We start from the raw sequence: 14,692 nt of genomic DNA, 5'->3' as shown, positions 1-14,692 counted from the left end.
TTTGTATCTCAAAGCCCTATTCTTTGAAGAAACATCTTATATGCCCTCAAAACTGTTTTCATAATGCATCAATAAGAAAAAAGCAATCTTATGTGCAAAGGAGAATATTAGTATAAACCAGCACAAATGTTTCTAAGGTTAGAACACAGTTCTTGGTATGGGGTGCAGAAGGGAAATAACAGTGACAGTAAGCGTTAACATCTATTAAGTTCTTACTACATGCCAGATGCTTTTCTGAGCAATCCACTTGTATTATCACATTTAATACTTACCACTGAACTATGAGGTGAGTACTATTATTACCTCCATTTTATAGATTCTGAAGCTAAAGCAAGAGCGACCAACCAACTTTCCCAAAATCTCAAAGCAAATGATGGAGCCAGGGAGTTATACTCCTGGGTATGTGTTCTTAACGATCATTTCTTCTATTTCCTAATGATAATAATAATGGTAATGATAACACTAATAATCATTTGAGGTGGGGAGAGCATTATCTGTAGAAATCCTTAGTAGAAGATCACAACTCTCAAATGTGGCCAATGATGCTCCCTGAAAGTGTACATTGTGGCAATAGATGAAATGACAGTTGCAAACCCTTTGAAGTCCTTTGAGGATGCTTGTTCTACAAATCCATGGAACCACCTTATGTTGTGCCAACTCTATGATGACTTTACACAATCTGGTGTTCCGTATTTACCAGTGTATCAAGTTTTTGTTTATGCTGGGTGCATATGAAACCCAGAACAGCAGGCCCTGCTGCCCACGAGAGGAATGGTGTTGACTGGTTTAGAACAGCATTCCAAAAATCAAATTTTAAGTGAATGGATGGAGTAAAGAAAGACTATAGTAATGATTTTTTGGTCTTAAAGCACCCTGTACTACAAACAAGCAGGTCTGTAAGGCCATAATGTCCTCAGAATAACAAACGACAAGGTGCAAAGCCGTGAGGTGGGCTAACTCCATACGATCTACACAGAGTCCATTTATTCATTCTCAGAAATCCCTGAGATCATTCACTAGTCACTGATGAAAAGAGCTTCGGAACCCTTCTCCTGGGGTCTGGAAAGAGGCAGTTTAATACTAGAAGCCCTTCACATAGTATTATTTATGCTTACTTAAAAAAATTAAAAGCAAAAAAAAAAAAAAAAAAAACTTTGACGGGAATTTATTTGAGCATTTCTCTCTTGCAGAGACTTCCTGCCCCCTGCAACCTGCCCTGCAACATTGTTTATGTTACATCAATTCCAATTCATATTTAGAATGGCTTATACTTGAGAGGTTGTTTGTTTACTTCTTTTTCAAAATTTATTGGAATATCCCCTGACCACAGCCTGAATTCCTAAGATTATTTTAATTTCTTCTTCTCCACCTGGCCCTTTGTTGATATCTAAATATTCAGTGTCATTTGTGAATGTTTAATGATTAAATTTTCTAATTTTTTTTTCTAATTTTCTTCTTCTTGACGGTGTCCACTCCCTCTTCCTAAACATAAATGGAGACATTTCACAGAAATAGGTTAAATACCAGATGCTGCAGAATTCTAGGAGAATCCTCTCTGCAATCAAAATTCATTATTTTTTTTCCTACAGTCTTGCTGCATTTTTTACCTTATGGGAAAGCCCAATGTTTATGCCAAATGTGAATGAAGTGAAAATTTTATTATTTAATACTCTGCAAAGGAGAACAATAAATTATTAGTTACCATGGAGATGGAGCAATTAAAAGGGGAAAAAAAAGAGAATAACTAGGTCTTATTGAATTTGGAAAAATAATACTGAGAGAAACCTTACAGTATATATGTTTGAATATGACGATTTTATTATTTTGATGGATTCTCCTTTCCTCCGGAAAGAACTTGCCCTTGAAACTCAAGAGAAATCATTATTAACCTTAAATTTGAGTATTAACCTCAAAATACTCAGAGGATACCATAAGTACTTTCATATAATCCCATGGACTAAGAAAATATCTACAGGTCTACCGAAGTTTTTAGAACTATACCTGGTCCTAGGCATTATTTGACATCTAGTTATGATTTTTATCTTTAGTGTCCTCTTTAACCAAAATATATGTAAAAAATAATAATGCAGAAATGGATTATTGCATGTATTTTATAGGAAACGTTGAATTGAATATGTATTATACTAGTTCTGCATCATACATTATGATTATATAATATATATTTTTATGCTCTGCTGAAAGGAATAATAATAATTATATACAATTAGTCTCGATTCCTTACCCCAAAAAGTGAAGTTAAAAAATGCTTTACAAAGAGGCGATAGTTGGGATCTCTAGGCCAGTGAGGAATTATAATTAACAATACTGACACATTTCTTCCTCCCTCCCTTCCTTTTTATTTTTTTATTTTTTAAAAATGCAAATCTTAGATATATTAATTTTTTTTCCTAAAGAATTTCAGTTGAAGTAAAGATGGAAGAAGAAACCATAAAGTATTGATAATTCAAGCTCTGAAGTGCTTTGGAGATATTACTTGAGGAATTCAACCTATTCGTTGTGGTCAGTCTGTGAAATTCTGGAAAGAGGTAACTTTAGGCAATGCTCTTGGCCTCTCAGCCTTACACCACAGACCTGGAAAACACACCAGAGGCGTAAGATGTTCACTCACAGTAAATCCATAGTATCTCAAAGTGCTCCCTTTAAATATTTTCTTCTATCTTTCCCTGGGAAGAAAACAATCCTCCTATAAACCAAGATGACTGGGTAAGAGTTAACAATCGAGTCCACCAAGTGAAGAATGCTAAACAGGACGAAGTGGGATGGGGGAGACCCAGCAGTACATCCGTACATCTCTAAGGTTTGGTTTCATTCCTTGGCCACGCAGCCCACTGATGTTTCATTGCTGCTCTGCCCAGACCCTCCTTCAGCAAGCAGCAGATGGAAAGGAGGATGTAGGAAGCCCTGTAAGCACCTTACTGCTGTCTAACTGGCTCTGTAGCCTCGTCTTTCCTACTAGATTTAACTTATTTTTTTTTTTCTGGCTGTAATAAAAAGAAAAAAGAATAAGTAATTAGGAAGAAAGAGGAAAAGGAAGGAAGGAGGGAGGGAGGAAGTGAGAGAGGACAGGAGCGCGGCCACTGACATGAAAGAACCTTTTTCTCAATGTATGTTTCTCCCACACTGAGGCCCACTGCTTTTGTAATGAACTCTAAAGTTCTCTGCTTCTTGGCATGAACACCGCAAGTCAGGTAAAAATGTTTAGTTGTTTCTGACCTGGAGATTAAAGGGTAAAACTAACAAAATTGGTTTGGCTTCAAACAAGAGTTTTCCCAGAGGTGAAAGGTTTGTGTATTGGCACGGCATAGCAAACATTGATTTTTGTTTTTTCCTTCTTAGACATTTTAAAGTGCAACTTGGAACTGTGAACACTTCAGCATATGGGTAATCTTTTCGTCTTCTTGATCTTTTTTTTTTTTTTTTTGGCTCAAAATGCCCATTTCAGCTCCTTTTAGGCTTAAATAGAGATCTGTTGACCTTGGATGTCTCTATTCACATTTTTCCCCACCTCCTGAAGACATCCACAACCTCCATAACCCTCACGCCAGTTCCTATATAGACAGCTCAGCTTTCAGAGCTGTCCTTTTTATTCCAATGAAATGCATCATCTAAACTTCAGGTAGCTGGTGACTGGTGAGAATTTACCCCCAGCAAACAAAGTTTTTTTTTTCCCTATAATCATAATCCATATCATGGAGCCATAGAGATAAAACTCAATAGACCACAGACGTCTCCCACCAGCAATAGAACTACTTCAGGCACCTGAAGTCCCTGTAAACTTTCCACAACTACTCAATGTTGTCTTTTTTTTTTCCTCAGCATGAGTGGTTTTATGGAGTCACAGAAAGAAACTTGAAAGCTGCCACGTTATTTTTGTGTTTAGCATGTAAACATTCGCAAAATGGATCTACAAAGAAAATTATCAAAATCAAGGGAAGAAAGTGTTTTTCATTCTTATGGTTCCTAACTGTAACTCACTGCTGTATTCTTTTACATACACACTGGCCGTAACTGCTGACTCAAGTTTTGAGGCTCCCAAGTACCACTAACAGCCAACACAAAGGATTTCCAAGACTATGATACAATCCACATGGAGCCAGATTTTCCATTCCTCTAGATTGCATTAATTTGTCTTTTTTCTCCTATGCTATATGTGAGCGATAAAATCGCTACACTATACAGCCTTATATTTTTTAGAGAGAGAAAACTGATTGTGATAAATGGTACATTCCTTCTCATATGCAAACAGTAAATTTTTATTAGCAGAACCCAACTAGACCTAACACTCACAGAAGTGATTTTTATGGAAGAGAATTTAATTTAAAATGATAATAAAGCAAATTGTTACCAGGAATATAAAATAGAGGGGGAAACCTCAGACTCGTGGAATAATTCAAAACTTATTTGCAGAGAGCCTGGCTCAGACTACCTGCTAGGGAACAGGCAAGAGCACTGTTCTAATGTCAAATCTTTTTTCTTCCTCTGCCCCCTGAAGTCACCAATCTCTTTCTGGCTGTAATACTTGAGGGCTCATCACGTCTCACCTGTATATTGCAACAGATTTGTACTTTGTTTCCCCATGTCAAGTCTCCCCTCGTTCTAATTAGTCCCTCACATTGTAGCTGACTTTGCTTTTCTAAGGGACAGTTCTTTTCCAACGTTTCTACCCTGACGTTGAAGGCCCATCTCCATCCAGCTCCAGATTCTCCCTTTGTTTTCCCTGTACATTCTGTTGGAATTGCATTGTGAGGCTCATTATTGTCTACCCCATTATGTCCCTCTTGCTTGAGCAAATTTCTATTTATATGTTAACTCATTTTCCAATTCCATGTCCTCTGTGGAACTTTCCCTAACTTCTCCTTTCCATTCTCACTTTCATTGTGCAGAATTATTTCTCCTCTTCTCTCTTGAGCTGGGCAATAACCACCATATTGCATCCTAATTATCTGCTGACCTGCCTATCTGGTCCAGGGCAGGGAATGCAACCCATTTCTCTCTGCACCCCTAGCACCTGGTGGGTGGGGGTCAGGGGATGAAAGAATGGGGAGCTACAAAAAGAAGTATCAGGATATATTCCAAATTCAGATGGGAATTCCTACAACTATTAGGAGCAAATTTTCATATACCTATCTATTGGCCAGGAGGGGTGTGTGAGTGTGTGTGTGTGTGCATGTAAATGTTTGCTTTTTTAGTTTTACATTATTTTTTTCTTTCTTCTTTGTTATTCTTATTTTTTTTCTTAATGTGTCTGGAAATTTTTAGAGAGCCACTTTTTATTTTTCGGATAATTAGAGATGAATGGTGTATACAACAATAAGAAATGATGCATTTAGTATTACAATTCTGTTAATAAGCAAGGAAAATTGCAAGTGTTTTAAATATGCTGTACTTATTAAGGCAGGAATGAATTTTTATATTTAAGAAAGCAAAAACCAAACAAGGCTGAAACACAAATCTGATTAATCAGAATTCTTAATGATAATATTTCATCCTGTAATTGGAAAGATTCACATTTGTGTGTGTGTGTGTGTGTTTGCATGAAATTTCAAGTGCAAGTGTGATACAGAGTAAGAGCAAGAGAAAGAGAGGTATGTTTACATTTCTGACTTGAAATAAGTTAGATAACATATTTTACATGATGTTGTAGCTTTAAATGGAAAACTCAGTGCAGAGTAAAATGCTACATAATTAAAGGAACGTGAGTGATTTCTTATTGATTTAAAAATGCATTACCTAAAATATTATTTGTAAATAGAAAAAATTTTGGATAGTGCATTTTTTAGATTTAATTTTATCTTTTTTGACATCAGGTGTATCAATATTAGATTAATCTTAATCTTAGTTTATGATATGTTTTTAATCACTGATCTATGTATGGCTTTATTTTTTTAATTCATTGAGCCATTCATTTATTGAATGTATTAAAGTACTAATAATGTAACATATACCCATGACCCAGCCACCCAATACAAAAGACAGCACCTTGAATATATCTTAAATATAGCCACCCGGTTCTCTGCCAACCAATCCCCTTAACACTCTCAACCTGTGGTAGCCACCGTCCTGAATACCATGTTAACTGTGCACCTGTTTCCTCATTATTCTATTTTAGTGTGTATTCAAATATTCTCACAGCTATTCCCTCCTATGCTTAAAGAATGCTTCTCTAATTTTTAATGGAACAATCCTAGAAGGTTCTTCTGATAATGACACAATTTATAACTTTCCCAATTTAATGTAAATTATGTATACCTTCATAGTAACCGATCATTTGAAGGAGAATATTGTCAACTGATCTCAAATCAATGAAGAGAAAATTGTCATGCTATCAATTCACTGGATTGCCTGAAAAATGTCTCTTTCATGTAAATTTTCCCTTTAAAGTATTATTAGTTACAGGCCGGGCGCGGTGGCTCACGCCTGTAATCCTAGCACTCTGGGAGGCCAAGGCAGGTGGATCGCTCGAGGTCAGGAGTTCGAGACCAGCCTGAGCAAGATTGAGACCCCATCTCTACTAAAAATAGAAAGAAATTATCTGGCCAACTAAAATATATATAGAAAAAATTAGCCAAGACATGGTGGTGCATGCCTGTAGTCCCAGCTACTCGGGAGGCTGAGGCAGTAGGATCGCTTAAGCCCAGGAGTTTGAGGTTGCTGTGAGCTAGGCTGACGCCACGGCACTCACTCTAGCCTGGGCAACAGAGCGAGACTCTGTCTCCAAAAAAAAAAAAAAAAATTATTACTTACATATACTATAAAACAGTATAAAAACAAGGATAAAAAATATTTAGAAAATCAACTTAAATTTACATATGCCACTGACTTAAACTGTGTATTGTATCAACTGAAGCAGGGGAAAATGCCATTCTTAACCACACAGAAGGGTAGTGAATTTGAGACCCCAGCCCCTTTTCTCCCTGTGATTTGCAATGTGATTATGGCTTAAAGTTTAAATTGTTACTAAAAAAGATTGTGTGTTTGATTGACTCAATTGATAGATTTGGGGTTTTACTCACTCTTTACATGGTTTAATTTTCTCCTCAGTCAAATGTATTTAATTAGCCCCATTTCCTTTAAAAGGACAATGTGATTATTTTTATGGATTCTTTCGAAAATAGTATACAGCCTTATTTTCTTTTCTCAGTACTGAAATCTTATAGACTGGTATATCTTATTATTAAAATATTTATAATTTTATTTTAATCATGCCCACAAATCTCCTCTTGAATCTAAGCTTTCTAAAGTTCATGTGGGAGACACTGGTCAAATAAGAGCTAATGATTAAAAGAGCTGAAAAAGTATTCCAAACCCCAAGGTTTTTTTTTTCTGTGACAGCCTTTCTTCTTGTGCCAGTGCTACTGTTAGGATGCTCATTTACCATTAATTCATTTAACTGATGAATGTACTTGATATTATGTACCAAAAGCTCTAATCATGGAAAGCCTAGTGATCTCAAACACATCTTTGACAAGAATTCACTGCTGGAAGTCTAATATTAAAATGTCAGCCATAGTGGAGCAACCATGCTCATTAGGTGGAATAAACCCATCACAGGCTCCAAGAACTGCCACGACCATCCATGCAACTCTGATGAGCCAAGGTAGAAAGATAAGAAACATTGCACTTTATATGTTTGTGTTATAGAAACTCTCCCTTAATTAACAACATTGCTCTCAAATATTTAATTTTACTGGTGTGTTAATAATACAAATGCTTCTAATATTTGGTGAAAGAGGATTTTGTATGACAGTGAAGTGTAATGTATCTTCTACAACATTAAATTTGTTTTTAAATTTCAAAAGAAAATTAAGATACAGGAAATTCTATTTGAAAAACCCAAAGTACCAAGGATAGGATGTGTGAACTAAATGAAACCATATAGTAATATGAATTTGACATCTTGGCCCACTCCTTAGTGCTTGCTTGTAAAATCATGTTACTATAAACTAATTATTTCTGTGGGCACATCAGGCACGATACTCCTTGATTTGAAATGTAAATTATTTAGTGCTAGTATTAACTCTTTTTGAAAAATCAAGGCTTGATGGTAACAAAAGAAATACAAAAACTATTTGATAGATACGCATTGATGCAATTCAAATTCTGATTAAAGAGAACCACTTGAAATAGAGCGAATTTTGAATGTGCAACTATAAGTAGCAAACTGCTTGATCAAAATGCACATTAAGAGCTTAGTTCAAACTACGGGAGAAATAATCTTCCAAGATGCATTTTTTACATCGAAAGCATTTAAAATGGCCAAGATTTTTAACATTTTTGTTCTGTGAAACTGAAACCTCAAGGAACACCTGTATTCAATGAACTCTCTGTTCATATTTCATTCTGAATAAACACCTCTATATTGTGTTGTGGTTAAGAATATTATTTCTGGAATTAGACAAACTTAAGTCCAATACTTGATTCTGACTTGTACTAGCTGTATGACCTTGAGCAAGATATTTAACATCTGTAGGTTTCAGCTTCCTCATGTCTAAAGTGGGGAGAAATAAAGTAACCTATTTTAATGGTTTTTTTTTAAGGAATAAATGTGATGATTTACATAAAGTGCTTAGTATAATATCTTGCAGAAAGTAAATGCTCAATAAATGATAGTTATAAGAATAATACTTATGGTAATGATGATTATAAATAGAAGTAGCAGGAGTCATAGTCCAAACTGCAGATGTGAAATATCTGAACCAAAAAGAACCCCTATGATCATTCGCTCATCTCACTTTATGGAGGAAAACATCAAGGCCCAGAGAGCTTCAATAATATCCCGAGGATGTCAGCTTTTTAAATCTCTATAAAGTGCTCTGGCTGTTAGCCAGTCCTCCCTAGTCCCTGCTAGCCCATTTTAGGAGTGGGGAAGTAGTGCTAAAGTCAAGGTGAAAAGAAGCTCTTCTCTAATGAACAGAGAGTAATCATGAATGACAGAAGAGCAAAGTTAAATGACTTTATTGATTTTTCAGAAAATCAATGTGAAGTTTCTATCCAAAGAACTGCTTCCATGCTGAGATCCAGGAGTCCTAAAGCCTGAGGAATAAAGGGCCCAGGCCCCCAGGCCAGGATATGTCAATACTTGTGTGTAGATGCCTGAAATGCCCTAGAAGCCTGAAAGCAAACCATCCCTCTGGCTGCTTTAAAATGTTAGCGAGGTCATCTTGTCAAAGCAGTGATTGCTTAGAGAGAAGTCTAATAGGAACAGCAATAAATTCAACTAGATATAAAGTCAAAACTGTTTAATGTAATACAGTGGACCTGACTTCCTACTCATCCAAAAAGAAGCAAATTCTTTGAGAGGGCTTAGTTCAAGGATAATGATCAAGAAGATAAGACATAGTCATTTCTTAGCTTTTAAATGATTCCATTACTAACTTAAAAATTATAATTGTGCATTATAGAAACATAAAAATTATAATTGCACATTATAAAAAAAAGTTGGAAAAAAACATGACAAAATCTCCGTAGTTACTTATCCAAATACTATCATGGTACTGTTCAAATCCCTGTGCATCGTTTTCAAGTTTTATTATCTACCTTTAGATAGATAGATAGATAGATAGACTACAGTAGATCATGAATTCTTCTAGATTTTTTAAATCCAGAATTCTTCTAGATTTCTATAATCCAGAATTTCTTCCATGAAATTATTAAAAACAGAAACTCCTCTGTTCCTAAAGTCCTATAAACTGAAACTAGGTGAAGTTTAAGGAACAAATCTTATGTCTGATGTGTGGGCCACACACCAAGTTCTAAAATGCAAGATGTCATGATCAGAGAGACATTGAAACTGCAAACCAGGAGAAGTTGATGTTTTCACTCTATAGACAGCCTTTCTCAAGACATCAGAACAGAACTCCACATCGTAACGAGACTCTTACCCCTCTTAATACTTACCTTTTTCAATTGGCAGGATAACGGTGTATTCAGAATTTCACAATCAGAATTGATGGCACCTGGCCTAAGAGATCCTTTAACATCCATTGATTAAGTAAGAAAACAGGGCACATGGTTACAAGTCTTACCTAATTCTCAATGCTCACTTGATTTGCTCAATTGGTTGCCTTTAAGCCTAGGTTTATGGCTCAAAACTATTATACAAACTGGGATTGTAATATTATTATTAATTTTACTTTGTATTTTCCTCTCTTAAACTTAGTATCTGTTACTTGTTAAATTTTTGCCGAAGTACAACTTCTAACAGAATAATGCTGGCCCAGCACTTTGAGATGATGGCAGAAGATTGTGAAACAGACAAAATTGAACTTAATAATGGACTCCAGGTAGACTTAGCCTGAGAACCACTCCCTTCAAACCTCCCCTGTTGCTCAAATGTGGATAAAAGGGTCTTGACCCTGATGTCATTCACTTCCCCCAACATGGGACCAGCAACTAGGACAGGCCTATCCCAGCACCAGGGGACATCAAAACCTAAGTACAGGATGATTCATTAGTGATACTTCCAGAGAAAAATCTTGATCTAAGATGAAAATGTGAAGACTGTCAAAGTCAAAATTGAATCAATAATGTTAAAAAACAAACAAACAAACAAACAAAATCTGATAAGTAGAGCCAGGGAAGGCTATGAAGAAAGTACTATCATGCTTGTATGCCTAATAATAAAAAGTATAAGAAAGACGCTGCAAACACCATACTCTTGCACAGAGGCCATTGCAACTTTACACACAAAAAAAATACCTCTGCAAGGACAGCTGCCCAGCAATTGCCTATCCAACCTCTGACTGGTGTCATCCTTCTTATTGATCTTTGTAGCCAAACATAATCATTTCAAAACAATTGTATAATCCTCATTTTTCCTTTAAAAATCTTTGTCTTCCTTTATCTTCCTGAATATGCACATAGGTTACTATGGTGAACGTATTCCCATTGCAATGCTCTATAAAATAAACATCATTTTATTTTAGATAGTCTCTCTTTGCTATTTAGGTTGACAATTTATATATAATTAATATATTTATATACATATGTGTGTATGTGTGTGCATACACACATATATTTATTGTGGATTTTAAAAATGGTTTAAAAGGGAAAGATTATTGGGTATATTACTAAAGCACAGCATTGGAATTGGTGAACAGATTAATACTCTAACTAATACAAATGACTCTTATGTTCTGTCTGTCATAGTAAATCTTTTGTAGGCTGAGATTAACCTTTTGTGTCAAGATCTCAAGAGACAGTAATTTGTATTGGGTTTCAAGGGGAAATTTCTATCTATATCTAACTAAAGCTTCAAGAGAATTTGGGTTGTTCTCCCTCACTGTAGCAAAGTGCACATAAATACTGACATACTAACATAGGTTCCTTTGAATTAAATTGAAAAAAACATACAAACACATTCAGATTTTGTTTTTCATCCATTACTGTCAATAAAAGATAATTAACACCCTCCACAGTTATTTGAAGATACACACACACATCTATACCTTTAATTATTCAATAAAAACTTCATGTCAGTAGCTGTGATCCATATTTTCTTTTTTCCTCCTTTTTTGAAATTTTTAAGCAGAGACAAATCCAAAATAATAAAACTTGTTGACATATAACATTGCATTTTCAAACAAACAGAATCCCACAAAACTGTAAGAAAGCTCTTGTACGTTCTCCTTTATCTTAATATACTTTCTGAAAGCATTCAAGTAATTTGAACTATTTCTGTAATTTTTTTAGTTATTAAGTATGCAAATAATGAGCATGCAATGAAGCAGGGACTGAGGTAAATGAACTACATTTGTCTTGAAAGAGTCGTTTGTCTTCTACAGATGAAAAAAAATAGGCTATTACCAGGAGAGAGGGTATTTTGTTTACCTCAGTCTATCACAGATTTGGGTTAAGTGAATTGAAAATGTGCTTCAGGACACACGTGGAGACAGCATTTGGGGAAAATGAAAAGATAAAAACAAAGTGTCTAGTAGTAATTCTATTTTTAAAATTAACGAATGATCTCAGGATTATAAGGTATTAGAGATGTAGTATCCTAGATTTTTTCTTTTAAAGTTGGACCAAATGATTTCTTTATTTTTGGAACATGTGATTTGGTAACTTTCATCTAAATCAGATTACATTTAGAGATGCTTTCATAATTAAGTTAAATTTTTTAATCAAAGTTAGAGGTTAAATTAGATATTTTAAGAAAAGTATTTAAAAGTTGAGCAATTTCTCCATCTGGAACATGGGGGATGAGAACAGGACTGACAAGTTTGTACGAATTAAATGTGAGATTAAGTTAAGTCAGGCTAATGAAGAAGAGTTTTCTTGTGGACAGGGGCAAAGGTAGGATGGTGTGTGCTGTGTATGGATAGTTATTTTCCCTGAGTGGAATCACCCATGTCACCTTCTAAGGTCTATGATTCAATACTGGTTGAATATCAGCATCATTTGTGACAATTTTCACCACTCTAGTTCCCTGAACTCACTCACCCTCAGAGGCTCTAACTCGGTAGATTTCAGGGTTGAGCCCCAGGACTCCCGGCTTTACAAAGCTCTATGGGCGATTCTGCTGACCAGCCCCGCTGAGGACCACTGTATAAGGCAATGTTCCAGTTTATTTGTTCCCAGTGAAAGCCTATTATCTGCACTTCAGTAAGAGATATAAAGAGTTGGGGGTGGGGGTTGCAATGGAGAGAGAGACAGACAGACAGACAGAAGACTAATAATATTTTGGATAATGATCTTACTTGGAGAGAAACCAGTGGGACCACTTTTCTTGAACAATGATTCAGACTTTCCAGAAATTTAATGCATCAGTAAAATTTAGAAATGAACAAGACCCTGAGAATATGATAGAACAGCTAGTTTAAAAACAAATAATTTTCTTTCTGGTAACTACGTAAAGATATTTCTTTTTAATGTTGAAAATAACTCTCATTAAAATTCATTGCTGTTGTTCTGTATCCTATATCCTATAGTTTGATTTGGTAGGTATGTGGAGTAAGTTTGGATGAGGGTCATTATTCACAGGTGCGTTTGTGAGAAGATCTAGAGTGAGAATGCACGTATGAGATCAAGCAGAATAATAAGATAATATATGTACTACTAAAATGGCTTTGGTAGTCAAATACTCAAGGTATTGCTCAAATCCAAAAGAAAAGAAGAAGGGAAAGACATACCCGTTTAGTGAGAAAGATTGTCTTAGTACAAAAAGGAATAGGTAAAAAAAAAAAAAAAAAAAAAAAAAGAAAAGGATGAAATGTTCAGTTAAGAAGATACAGTAATAAAACCAGAAGAGGGGTGAGAAAGAATAGATTTTTAAGACTGACAGTTCAGGTTAAGACTGATGATGACACTGATTGTTTTTAGCACATGAAAGCAAAGCCCTGCTGGGCTTGAAACAGCCCTGGCAGTTCATAGGTCTAACTCTCCTTAGTTTATGGATCATAGATACCCTAGTTGTATGTAACTTTTGTGCTTCAGGTGAAATGAATTTCCCTAGAGCGATTCCTCCTCACTTTGTAAATTGCCCTTTTCAAGGAATTTTAATTGGAGATACTTTTCTCTTAGTGTCTATCTTTGATCTGGTAAAAAAAAAAATAGAGATAAGCAATGAATAAGGATAGCAATACACATACCCATCTATGGATGAGCGCATTTCTGTCCTTGAATAGTTTCACAATCTTTTTATTTTTTGGGGGGGCATGCTAATCTTCTCTGTATCATTTCAATTTTAGTATATGTGCTCCCGAAGCAAACACACTTTTACAATCTTGACCCTGGAATGCAACTGCCTTCTTCAAGATGTAAGAATATATATGGAGTAGAATAAATATTTTAAATATACTAGAGGATATCTAAACGAGGTTCACCTGAGCATCAAATAACTGGAAGAAGCTGAGTTTTTGCTTGGATCTGTTGCTAATCACTGTATCTGCTTTAATCAACCATCTATGTCTCAGTTTCCTCATTTGTAAAGTGAGGAGTTTGAAGGAAGTTAATCATTAAGACTCCTTCCAACACCACGTTATACGAATTCCTATGAGACATGACACCAATCTCCTGTAGCATTTAATCTGCCTGAAATTTCACTTCTCCGTGAAGCCTCCCCATATTGATCAAAAAGCAGGTACTGACTCCCATATTTAAGATAGACTTGGAAATTCAAGGGTTTTAGTTTTTAAATTTAGCCTCAATTTCTGAGCACAAAGTTAACATATGCAAGATTTGCACATGAAGCAAATATGACATATGTTTCTGCTACATTGTTGTGGCTTCCAGAGGGTACTGCCCAACACTGTGCTGTTAGGAGATGTGAATGCTGCCTAAGAGAAACAGTGATTCCACTCATGAGTCAACTTTCTTGTGTCAAAATGCAAAAGTCATTTAGGTGCCATCATGCAAAAATATCTCTTCTCACCATCATGATTTTGGGAAGAAAAACGAGAGAAAATTTTTCTGTATCATAACCAATTATATATCTGAAATATAGCAGATGAATGAGAATGAGGATTTGTATTCCCTATGGACGTCAATGCTAGCATAAAAAACATTCACGGATGTCAGCGACGGTTCTGCACCAGTTAGTGTGTAAAGACAGAGTTGCTTCATTCCCTTGCCTTATAGACATCAACTGAAGAAGGTCACAGCAAAGTGGTTTGTAGCTTCCTTTAATATCTCCTGAGAGCTACTTTTTGATAAAGATAAATTATACCTAAAA

General features: G+C 35.4%; 1 protein-coding gene and 1 pseudogene across 1 annotated transcript in view; both read right to left on the bottom strand.

The window, feature by feature from the left end:
* ADGRB3 (adhesion G protein-coupled receptor B3) overlaps positions 1–14,692 on the bottom strand; it is a 683,715-nt gene that overhangs the window by 107,618 nt on the left and 561,405 nt on the right. The window lies entirely within an intron of this gene.
* LOC138396149 (U6 spliceosomal RNA) lies at positions 13,641–13,733 on the bottom strand (annotated as a pseudogene).

This window comes from Eulemur rufifrons, chromosome 15 (assembly GCF_041146395.1).
Source record: "Eulemur rufifrons isolate Redbay chromosome 15, OSU_ERuf_1, whole genome shotgun sequence".
NCBI classification, from domain to species: Eukaryota; Metazoa; Chordata; class Mammalia; order Primates; family Lemuridae; genus Eulemur; species Eulemur rufifrons.
The sequence above is the reverse complement of the archived record's forward strand: the minus strand, read 5'-3'. Positions and strand labels throughout refer to the sequence as shown.